Below are 12,907 nucleotides of genomic sequence, written 5' to 3' on the forward strand. Positions count from 1 at the left end.
TCACTGGCCCCGAGTGGAACTAAAGATATTTTTTATTTAGGCAGATAGATAGATAGAATTGGAGGATGAAACCCTCTTTATTAGTCACATACATGCACAGCAGAGCACACAGTGAAATTGGTCCTCTGCATTTAACCCATCCTAGTACTAGGAGCAGTGGGCAGCTACCGTGCAGCGCCCGGGGAGCACTGGGGAGGGGGGATTGGAGGTGTCCGGTGCCTTGCTCAAGGGCACCACAGCAGGGCATAGGAGGTGAACTGGGACCTCTCCAAGTAGCAGTCCACTTTACATATTTTTTCAAGTCTGTTCGGGGACTTGAACCGGCGACCCTACGATTCCCAATCCCAGCCCATACTGACTGAGCCACTGCTGGACGCTATTTGCACCCTGGTGTCTGTAGCTAACTGTTTCATTCTGCCCTGTCTCTACCCGACACAGAATGGACGATTAAAGCATATTCCAGTTTGCTTACACTGTTTATTTCAAACCATCACTGGCTCACAACATAGTATTTGTAACTCTGAACAGCTACCGTTCCTAGGTGTCACACTGTAACCCGTCCGTGTTGCAACAAACACTACATAACAATACTATTGTTACACTAACAATGCTATTTGCTCCCTGGTGTCTGTAGCTAACAATGCTATTTGCATCGGGGTGTCTGTAGCTAACAATGCTATTTGCACCCGGGTGTCTGTAGCTAACAATGCTATTTGCATCGGGGTGTCTGTAGCTAACAATGCTATTTGCATCGGGGTGTCTGTAGCTAACAATGCTATTTGCATCGGGGTGTCTGTAGCTAACAATGCTATTTGCACCGGGGTGTCTGTAGCTAACAATGCTATTTGCTCCCGGGTGTCTGTAGCTAACAATGCTATTTGCATCGGGGTGTCTGTAGCTAACAATGCTATTTGCACCCGGGTGTCTGTAGCTAACAATGCTATTTGCTCCCGGGTGTCTGTAGCTAACAATGCTATTTGCACCTTGGTGTCTGTAGCTAACAATGCTATTTGCACCTTGGTGTCTGTAGCTAACAATGCTATTTGCACCTTGGTGTCTGTAGCTAACAATGCTATTTGCATTGGGGTGTCTGTAGCTAACAATGCTATTTGCATTGGGGTGTCTGTAGCTAACAATGCTATTTGCACCCGGGTGTCTGTAGCTAACAATGCTATTTGCTCCCGGGTGTCTGTAGCTAACAATGCTATTTGCATTGGGGTGTCTGTAGCTAACAATGCTATTTGCTCCCGGTGTCTGTAGCTAACAATGCTATTTGCATCGGGGTGTCCAACAATCTGTTTTATTTATTTGTATTTCTCATAACTTCAATTACCAACCACCTTACCTGCTTTAAGCCTACTCATTTACCAAACCAAGACGTTTGTTTTTTTTCCAATAAACAAGCATTTAAAACTGTGACTACTGGCTTGTTTGGTTGGCTTTTATTAAATAACCACATTTTTACTAACACAGCTGTTTATCTTGTGTCAGATGATGGATGATTCTGCCAGGAGAGTTTCATGTCCACCCTAGCCTGAGGCTCAGTTTCACTCACATTAAATTGTGTATGAAAAAAACCAGCAAGACGTTTTTCTTATGAAACAGGTACACCTGAAATAACCCCTGTTTTCTAATCTCTTATTGGATCATGTCATGTCATCTTCTGTGGTTGTCATAGTGGGCGAGGAGTAAATCATGGAGGTATCAAAATATCTTCACTTTTTAGGAGTTTTTATGACAAACAGGCCTAGATTGTTTTTCAGTCTTAATGAATTTTGTTTAAATTTTCGATAAAGTTCATTTCAATCTTTTTGTTTACATATATTCTGTATTCTTTTCCCAGCTGGGTGAAGAATTGGTGTAGCTGTGGCCCATTTAACATGTGGAGACTTTCTCAAAATCCATAAAACATCCTTGAACTTTTCTATACTTTGGTTTACTTTAAATGTATTATAATGAGAACCAGAAATGTACATTTAAACCAAAACAGGACTTTTTTTTTAAGAGGAAAAAAGATCTGAATAAAGGTCATGAATGTTGACGGTCTGACCTCATAAACACTCATCTCGCAGCTTTTTCCAGCACCGTTGGAACATTTTCCTTTTTGAAGCCTGAGCTAACGGAGCTAAGTGTTTTACGCATGTTGGTTCACAATATGTTCTGCCACAAATCATCAGGTGTGGCTGCTGGATGTTTTCCTCCTGAAGGTAAATCTTCATATTTCAACATGCTGTCTTGATAATGTTTGATCTGAGTTTTGGGGCGGCAGTGGCTCAGTCAGTAGGGACTTGGTCTTGGGACCGAAGGGTCGCCGGTTCACGTCCCGATCGGACCAAAAAAATATATGGAGTGAGCTGGTAGCTGGAGAGGTGCCAGCTCTCCTCCTAGGCCCTTGAGAAAGGCACCTAATCTCTATCTGCTCACTTGGCACAGGGTACCTGGCTGCCTCTCTGCTCTGCCACCTCTCCTCTGCATGTGGTTGTGTGTGCATGTATTTCCTCTGTGTTTGTGCATGTATAGTCTCTGTGTGTTTAATGTGTGTCAACAAAGTAGAGAAAGCAATTTCCCCGTAAGGGGTTAATATAGTATGTCTTCTTCTTCTTGATCTCAACCGCAGAAAAATATCACTTTCAGTTCAGTTCAAGTTTGTCTTTTGGGAAAATCACTTTTGTTTTTGCAAAAAACCACACAGGTCTTCATTCAGCATGCAGATGGAATTCTCCGTTTGTAAAATTTGTTTTGCTGTTGCACGTATAAAACACTGCAATTCTGGAGAAAATGTAAAAGAAGAGTGTTTTGGGGTCACTGTAGGTTAAAAACAAAATTAAAAAAGTGTCATTGAATTTCACATACTCACCCCAAAACGTATAACTTTATCATCTGAGATATTCAGAGTTTTTACAAAACAGTCAGGTTTTTATTCTGGATATTTAATCTGTCCAAAGGCTTTGACATTGTTTCCCACAATGGTATTTATAAACAGTAAATAAATCCACAAAAAGTGTTGTCATGGAGGGTTGATTATGTTGTTACTGATATTTCTTTGTGCAAAGTAAATTCCCTTAGACCGAGACTTGCAGAATGGGAAAAGTGACAAATCATACAAAAGATTGTCTCCATAAATCAAGAAAAGGTTTATGAACTTGATGCTTAATGAGCTGCATAACTGAGGAAGAAGGTCACCTCTTGTGCGAGTTATTGCAGCAGTGTGAGTTATCAGTGTGTGAGTAAAGGTTGTGTCACCGGGACGCTCCCCTCTGCAGCATGTTCCTCCGAGCTGCACACGCCCTGAACAGCCAGGTGACACAACACAACAAGCGCTCTGCTGATTCACTGCCAGACAAAAGATGTGGGAAAGAATTAAATTAACGCCTCATCACAGCTTTCACTTTTATTTCCCTTTTGTCGCTTTAGGGGTTTCTCTCACTTTCATTTCCAAACGTTCAAGGCTCTTTGTTGAACTTATATGATGTTTTTACAGAGCGAAATATCCATTTATTTGCCCTTTATTCACTCTAGACACAATTCACCTAATTCACCTTGACATATTTGGATCTATATTACAATTGAATTCAAAGTTCTGTGGATTAAACAAAGTTTGGCTGCGCCGCATGTTTTCTTTACTCACTACAAGTGAAATAGTCAGTTTAATTGCAAACCCGACAGTGACCTCAAAGGCAATGGGTGTGTCATGCTTCAATACATATTTTTAAATAAGTTAAAAAAAGAAATTCCAAATCGCGACACCACAAACTCTAATGATATCCAACAGAAGCAGAGAAGGTTTTTAGATCTTCTGAATTTATTAAATGTTTATCTATATCACTTACAATGGGAGTACAGTACCTGAAACCACTGACTGTAGCAGGGGGACACTTTGCTTTTCTTTACCTTATTACAAAATGTTCTTCTCATCAGCAGGTCAGCAATTTCCTAATGCTGTCATGGACATCGCACCTTGGACTTTCTTGGGGGCAGACGTCCTGCAGTAACTCCCTCTGGAGGAAACACAGGTATTTTAACCTCTCCAGACCATTTACAAGCACTAAAAAGTATATGACACACTACAGAAAAGAGAAAACCACAAAAAGCATAATAGGGATGCTTTAGTTATCAAATATGTTTGGTTAAAGCCAACCACACCACCTAAACACACCGTGATGATTTCCAGAATGAGGTAATCCTTTTATATGCTTGATTGGATTTTTTGGAGGATGACTCCTATCCCTTGTGGACTGAAGTGTTCAGATTCAGATTCAGTTCAAACATGGTTAGTATGGGATTTTTAAAATTTGAATTATGTCCCTGTAACAATTTCACAACAAGAGGGCTATCCTGCTTACATCTCAGTGCTATCAAGCTCCCAAGCAGGCGTGCGCATTGGTTTGTACATGATAAAGAGCCATGTGCTGCACTTGTATCACTTCATATTACAGTCATACATTTAAAAAAAAACCCTCCTCAGGTGAGTCTGACCTGCCTGTAACCTGACACTCTGACATTCAGACAGTGACTTATTTAGATTCCAAAGCATTAGCCTTTCCGCAAACAGGTTTGTCTTAACAAAGTTCTTTTTATGTGAATGAGACATAACTTCAGGTCATTTGAATGCATGTGTAAGGTGTGTGAGTCCAGAGTGTAGACAGCAGAATGGGTGTGTTCTCAGCTCCAGAGCAGAGGAATGTGAGGCGTGGTGTTCAGTGCTGCTCAACGCAAGACGTTCAGTCTGATACCTATGGCAACCAGCTGCTGGACAGCCCACAGTGCCGGAGACTGCAAACATCGTACAGTATGAGCTGCCAGTTTGTCTGCATGCATGCCACAGTGAGTCCAGACTGCTGGAACACCAGGATCCAGTCTTGGAAAAAGTCCCCCCCACTACACTGTGATTATGCTGGGATCAAAGTTTATATTTCAGTGTTCAGATATAACATCAAGCCAACAAAAAGGAGATAGCGTTGGTTGACGGTCCGAATCATAACCATTTTTAAGATTAGATTAGATTAGATTAGATTAGATTGACCTTCATGATTAATTGGACCTTAATTGGAAATGTTTTTTGTTGCAGCATAACGTCGAGAAGACGTTGCACATGAGATACAATCAAACTGAAAATGAATATAAACAGTAAATATATACATATTAACAGCAGCAAAATATAGAGGTAAATTAAACACACAATTTTCTCTCTTCTACTCTTTTGTTATATTGAGGCTTTACTTGAAGGACCCAAGTTATTACACTTTCTCCTGAGGGGAACATACATACTCCATGAAATCCATCCAGTAGTAGTTGTTAAAAACTTTCTGTCTGAAGCAGTGGAAAAAGAGTTCAACTACCATGCGTCCAGCCTCTACGGTTTTATATATTTTCAAATAAATAACATATTTTGGGGGAAATATTTAGGGGAAATAAATATGCATGTGTGTTATTTATTCTATACTATCAAAAACCAATTAACAGTATGTTATATATTATCTTTCTGTTTTGGGAAATGTCCTTATTTGGTTATAAGGATTGCTGTAATTAGAAAGAATAACTTTTCTACCAACTGCTGGTCTTTGTTTTAATTTTGCTGCAATCCCACTGGATAGATAGATAGATAGATAGATAGACAGACAGACAGAAAGACAGACAGACAGACAGACAGACAGACAGACAGAGATAGATAGATAGATAGATAGATAGATAGATAGATAGATAGATAGATAGATAGATAGATAGATAGATAGATAGATAGATAGATAGATAGATAGATAGATAGATAGATAGATAGATAGATAGATAGATAGATAGATAGATAGATAGATAAATCGAAATCTTGAACAAAGAACAGAAAAAAGCACAAGTGGCGTAATCAGAAAGGAGAACCGGAAATCAAAAGGCCAAGAGGGAGGAGAACATTCCTGAAAAATAGTTGCATTTTTGTGTGAGACTGGTACACTGGATCACCAAACATGGTGAGCAGAGAGAGGGGGGGGAGGGGTGGGGAGAGGGGGGTAACATGCCTCCAATATCTTTCTCAGTGGACTTTGGGAGTGGAGATTTGTTTTCTGCCCACATAGCGTTTACTGCGTTTACCGCCTCTCTTCCCTCCAACAGGTAAAGCGACAACTGTGCTCCGTGCGTCAGCGGCGTCGCGCGCGCTCATTACGCACGTCCCCGGTGTGCGGCAGGTGTAGCCCAGGACACACCCACAAGGCAAACTGCTGTCAGGCAGAAAGTGCAGCCTGTCAGTCTTCAGGAGCGCACCGCAGAGGGAGCACTAACAGGTAAGAGGCTGATCATTTACCCGGACGCTCGTTGGATTCTAACCCGACTGCTGCGTCGCTTTGTTGTCAGCGAATCAGAAATCCCGTCGTTGTGCTTTCACTAACTTCAGAGAGCTCACGTTTCCTGCTGCTGGAGTTAACTTGGTTGTGGTTAAGAGGAAGCTTTAGTGTTTGTGAGGCGATTGTAGTGGCACAAGTGCAGACTGGAATCACATAATGTACTTTAGTGGAAACTTTTTCTGAAGGTCTTGAGTTGGCATACTGTTCAATCCTTACCACATAGCATGCTGTTAAAGCTTCTTTGTTTTAAAGGCCTAGACAATTGGGATTCAAAGCAACCATATTTACATTTAATTATAACCAGAAGTTGAATAAAGTCAATATTCACATTACTACTAACCCACTTTATGCTATTTTCTTTAACTCCAATACAATTCAGATTCAGATTTGTATTACACGATACATGTCAACTAATTAATGATGATATATTTGTATAACATAAAGTAGTTGAAATAAGCTTAACTTCTACTAACTGCAACATTAAATAGATAAACACATTAATGCAACGCTAAATATCATTTAATATATATTATTATATTCTGAATTCTGTATTTTGATGCTAAATGTTGGTACTTTTCCTGATATTACTAGGTTACTTTCCACATAGAAATGTTGTCATAGGACATCCTAGTCAAGTCTGTTTGGGAAAAAATGTTGATATCCGTTATCCCATTGGTGTAAAATACCAACTATTTAACATGAATGCCCCAGTGCACATGAACAAGCCCATAAAGACATTGTTTTCCCAGTTTGTTGTGGAAGAATTTGACTGACCTGCACGGCCCCCTTGACCTCAACCCCCATCCAACAAGCTTTGGAAGCACTTGTTTCACCTATCAGGAATGTTAGGCGGCAACATACTTTTGTCTGAGGAGTGTTATTCAAATACTACCTTCGAGTCATTGAAGGAATTTTACCCTATTAGGGAAAGAAATAAAAAATATCCCTGTTGGATTAACTTGTCAAAGTCAGATTAGGTGATAAGGGTTGTTTCCACTCTGACTTGAGCTTTAATCACCATCTGAATAAAACGGAAACTGTGCATGACCCAACTGGTGGTAATTTAACACCCACTGACAATGAAACATGTCACAATGATGAAATATGTTGTTGGGTTTTTTTCTGTGTTCAGTCAAAGGGCGAGTCTGACTGCACTCTGCACTGTGCACCGATAACAGGGCTGCAGAAAGGAGACCTTATCTTTATTTTAGCTGGGCGGGTGGAGCTAATGTCACTTACACCGGCTCCACGTGGACCCTAAGGTAGATATCAGTTCATTAATGACATCAATAATAACAATGACACTATGAACAGGTGGAATTTATTTATCTACAGTGGACATTTAACCAGCTGTGATGAGATTGGATGAAACAGGAAGTTGTGTAATCGCTCAATGATTGTCAGTCTGACTGTTTGATACTGATAGCTCTTCTGTAGAATGGTTTCCAGTTAGTCAATGTTTAATTTCTCTGTTAATCAATCTTATTTTGATTAGAAAGGTGACACTTGAGGAAATAGCGACAATTCTCTACAGAGCTTTCAGCCTCTTTAGGCTCATGGTTTTAGTTGCAATGATAAGACCATCAGGTAACTACTCGTTAAGTGGATCTGCAGGTATATCATCTCAAAAAGGGTTTGGAAAAATGGCGGGAAAAGCTGTTTTCGGTTTACAGTTTGTGTCGCAGCCACAAGGAAAGTGGATCTGAATCCTTTAATCATAACATGGACGACTGGGCTTTTTGTGTCGGCCACCACAAAGTACCGAAATGACATAACGTTAAACTATTTGGCTCGCTGTGAAGACACTACAGGATTAACTTAACATAACTTGTCTTGCTTTGTAGGACCAAACGTAGCGTATCGAGCCATTCACTATAGGACAAATATCTATTGGCAGTATCGTTATCAAGTCAATCTCTAGTAGAGAGACAGTTAACGGTATACTTGGACATGAGGTGGACATGCTGTTAGCTAAAGCGAATTGATCAAAATTATGAGGACTTGTGGTTGATTTGTTCAGCCTACGAGTTAGCCAGCTTGTTGCTAATGTTGCTAAATAGCTAGCTCCCTGAACAGGGGCACTAACAAGACTATAAGACACTATGTATAAAAAGCCCTGAAACAGAACATTGTGTTTACACTCTGTCCAAAATAGATGTGCTGAAAAGTGCTAGTCACCTGTTGTAGTGTTTGCAGTAATAACATTGCTCAAGTGTCAAATACTCTAAATACAAATGGTTTATAGACTGCTAGATGTGTGTGTCAAGTACATATCTCTATCGTGTTAATCTGCATTCTTCATGAACACATTGTGATGCTGAAGTCTCATGTGCTTCTTATTCTGACAGAGGAGTCAGGCATGCATGTTTGAGAGTTTTCCTCAGCTAAGGAATGCAGATACTTAGACTGCTAGCTCTAATATCAGCTGCTAGCATCTCTGACTCTCCTGTTGGGCTCTTTCTACACTCCTCCCTTTTATCTTTCTACCCATCTTTTCCTGATCTAGTTGTCCAACTTTCTCCTTCTGTGTGTGTTCTAGCATGTCCCTCGATTTCACTTATCTCCTTGTCTCCTTGAGATTTTTTTCACACTGTCCACTTCCTCCCCACACACCCCCTCTCTCTCCATCTCTTTAATGTGTTTTAATGGGACTGCATTCTTTCCATTGACTCCAGTTCAGACATTTGACCAACCGATCCAATGAGTAAACACAACTTTCAGTTTCAGCCCAGTGCACACCCACCTCTTGGTCTCTCTCTCTCTCTCACTCCCCCACAGTCTCTCACACACACTTGCCAGGAAAAGAGTCCAGAAATACACACATGTTAAAATGCAACCAGGGTTTCATGCCTACTTCTGAACTTGCATATAAAGTCAATTCCAAGCATGACAATGGTTGGGATATTTCCCTCCTACTGGTTGGATGATTATCCCTATTTTTTGAACTGCTGATATAATATAAATCAGCTTCCGTTGCCAAATAAACATTTTTAATACAATGCTAAACAATGATATGCTATTTCAAAGACTTGATGACTACTTTCAGGGCTATGCTGCTAGCAACCTTACTGCTATTACACTCATTCAGAAATCTATTTGTAAAGAATGACAGGGAGAAATCTAACAGTATTTGGTCATTAAGTGTATATTCTTAGTATAATATTCTGTAATTTGTGATTTTATTTAGTCTTTTAATCATTTTATACAGTGTTTTGAAGCGTAAGGTCAGATGTTGTCAACTATTTTACTGCTCAGTCCAAAGGAGTCGTATATTTGCATGCTAGCGTATGTTCTGTCAGGACGCTAATTCAGATTGAACAGTATAAAACAATTTTGTTTAATATTAAATTACACCTAATCTCCATTTAGAAACACGTTTTTGTTGTATAACCCGTGATATTTAAACCTCCACTTAACATATTGTACGCATAATGTGTCATATTATCTATAGTTAAAGCTCGGCTAATTTTCAGCTTAAGAACGTAAACCAGGTTTTGGAAAAAGACAGTAAGACATTACTAATCAATGGGATTATGGATGATGTCATTGTTATTAGAAAACCTGCTTCTCATGGATGTGTGTGTGTGTGTGTGTGTGTGTGTGTGTGTGTGTGTACCGAAACTTCCATTACCTTAGAATAAAGCGATGTCATAAAAGTGAAATGATGAGCTCAGTCTTGGCTTCAACACAGACGCTGTTACTTCAAGAAGTCACTGCTTGTCTTTGTGTGGTTTTCCTTTTCACACCAAAGACACACACTTCACAACACAACATTTTTATGTGTGTTCTCTAAGCTTGTTATAAATGATAATGGGACAGTAGTATAGAGCACTCCTTAAAGGAATAAAGTAGAGTATGTTGAAAGTGATCCTTTTATGTAAGTACATCCAGAGAGAGGAGCAGTTGGTAGTCTAAGGGATCAAAGTGAACACAAGGTGTGAGAACCGACACAAAGACAAGCATGCATTAAATAGCAGAGTACTAGTGTGTGATGAGTTACAGTTCAGGGTGTTGTCAGTCTGCCATCTGTCAGCATGACTTAAAAAAGGAAAGTCTGTGTTTGCCTTTGGATCTGTTTTTAGAAGTTTAGACATCCTGACTGAGACATAACTTAGCTACCTGTACAGTGAAAAGGGTTAGATCTGCTGTATAAGGAGCTCAGAAGTCAAAGTTAAAGGAGTTTTTCCTATTCAAGCAGTTTATAATAACAGAACGTGAATAAAAAAAGTACTTAAGGGACATTTGATGGTGTAAGTCACTAATTGGCAAAATAGTAACCATGTCAATTAAGCATAATGCGACCCTCTCCTTAATGTAAATCTTGTACCGCTAGAAAATTCTGTGATGCATTCTTAGCTTTGTCTGAAATATACCAAAACCCGTAGGGTATCAGTGGTCGTTGTGGGCGTGGCTTTAGGTTGAAGACTCGATGCAGGAAGTTGAGTTTGGATCTATGAGGCCTTCTTCAGCGCTGCCCAAAAGTTAGAAGGAACAAGCCGTCTATTATGCGCTGCATTCTTTTCCATTATTATCATGAGGAACACCCCGAGGTGGCATCTGGTGCCCATCAATCATTCACGCAATGGGTTTTATAGAGAAGGAAAAAGTTCCCGTAATGCTCTAAAACACTTCTCTGTTTGGTGCATCAGACACTTTGTTCCAACTGTGACATCAATCAATTATGTTCAGCCATAATTATTAAAGTCTGTTTAGAGATATTTCCCCATCTTGATCATCAGCTTGACTGTTAACTGAATAGAATAAGTGTTCAAATCCTTTAATCCATGCCTAATGTTTACTGAATGACACAACTTTACTCAGATTTTGGTATTTTTTGTTAGCATTATTGTAAATAGTACCTGCCTGGCCGAGCTTAGCTAAGCAATTAATGGATCACTGATTGGTCAGAGAGGATTGTCTCTAGAATGATAGCGTGCATTAAACGAGACATCCTCAACAAACATGCTAATGATAAACTCAACCCAGATTTAAGATATACGTGCGATTTTATACAATTGGTAAAAGAAAAACGTTCCTCTTTCTGGTCGCCAATGAAAATTGGTTACAACACTTTCACATGGTAACGCCATGGCCATCAGCTGAGAATTACGCCGACAATGAGGACCTACCCAATGGAAAACCAAATAGAGAAAAGAACATAAACTACAAGTGAAAACTAGTTAAAATGTGTAAAACTCCACCATGCACCAACTTTAATAAACAGCTTTGCAAGAAGGGAAGTAGGTTTGCGTTTAATTGAGACATGCTAACATGTTAGCGTGGAGCATGGAATCCGCTATTACCTTACATGGTAAGCTGAGGACTGCGGGATTCTTGGCAGTCCAGCGTGAATGTGACTTCACAGCCAATAGTTAGCATTGTGTAAAGTATCACTCCCAGTTCTGAATTGCAGTATGTTAGCAAGAAGACTTCAGTCGCTCACCAGAGTGGACTAAAGTCTACCATGCAGCCTGCTGACTCATCAGAGGGGTTATGTATGTCAGGATATCCCTCTTTTTACAATGATCACAAACATATAAAAAAAACATCCTAAAAGTACGACCTGTACAAGCTAGCTTTGCACTTGTTGATTTTTCATTATAGCCCAAATATTAGACAAGATTTTGAGTCATTGTGTCACCAACTGTAACTCAGCAGTGAATCATGGGAAAGTCTGAAGCTGGAAGGAGGTGGCAGTATGTTAGGAATGAGGGTGTGAGCCTTGAATGGTAGGCTATCAAACACACGCATGCATGCAAAATAGTTTGAAATGGTAGCATCAGATAATTCAGAGCATAGTCGACTCACCCTGTGAATGACAGCTCCTTGTGATGCTTTTTAAAAATAAATGTCAGCATGTAGGGACGTTCAATACTCTGTTTTAGGGACCCTATCTACTGTAAGATCCAGCATGTGAATAAAACAACAAATGCACATTGAGACGGGTCATCAACTTGCACCATTGACTTGAACTGTTCCCTGCGTTTGGAGAATGCAATATCTCACTTAATCAAAAACTAATTAAGTGAGTCAACAGACTGTAAATCAACAAATTACACAGACAACACCATGGCTCCGCCCCCTATGGTTGATTGACAAGTGATCTCCGGGCACCTTGGCAACAATAATGGAGATGTAAACAGAGGCAGATCCCAGAGTTTACCACATATTATAGATTCCCTTCAGTTCCTAAAAGCAGACACCTGAGTGCATTTACTATGAGAAATAAATATGTCATAATCATCACAGGAGTTCGGTTTGTTTTGGGAGGAAAGAACAAGCATTTATTTGCAGCTTAAGATTGTTTTTCAGGGATTTCTAGTCTTTTTAGGGGAAGTAACAACTCGGATTCCATTATTGACGGCATTCCCTCTTCTTCAGCGAAGTTGTGGCCCTTTTTTTTTGTTGCCCTTATTGTGTAAATTGCACTTTTGGCTTGGTTTCGATTAACGTCTGCTCATAAATGAACTGATTTACGATGTAGAACTATTTGTTTTGTTGTTAGCTGGTTGTAAAATGTATTGTGACAAATACATAAATTGCAATACAGTGAAGGGGACAGGATGTATTCTGGT

The 12,907-nt window shown here is 39.8% G+C and overlaps 1 protein-coding gene across 4 annotated transcripts in view; it reads left to right on the forward strand.

Moving 5' to 3' along the window:
- Positions 1-6,117: 6,117 nt before the first annotated feature.
- LOC134868949 (cingulin-like protein 1) overlaps positions 6,118-12,907 on the forward strand; it is a 51,418-nt gene continuing 44,628 nt past the window's right edge. For 2 of the 4 annotated variants that reach the window (XM_063890360.1, XM_063890361.1), the window contains exon 1: positions 6,118-6,272. The gene's annotated coding sequence lies outside the window, so the exon portion shown is untranslated. The remainder of the gene's footprint in view (positions 6,273-12,907) is intronic. The other 2 variants (XM_063890362.1, XM_063890363.1) reach the window with 2 other exon arrangements.

Source organism: Eleginops maclovinus, chromosome 8 (genome assembly GCF_036324505.1).
Source record: "Eleginops maclovinus isolate JMC-PN-2008 ecotype Puerto Natales chromosome 8, JC_Emac_rtc_rv5, whole genome shotgun sequence".
In the NCBI taxonomy this organism is placed as follows: Eukaryota; Metazoa; Chordata; class Actinopteri; order Perciformes; family Eleginopidae; genus Eleginops; species Eleginops maclovinus.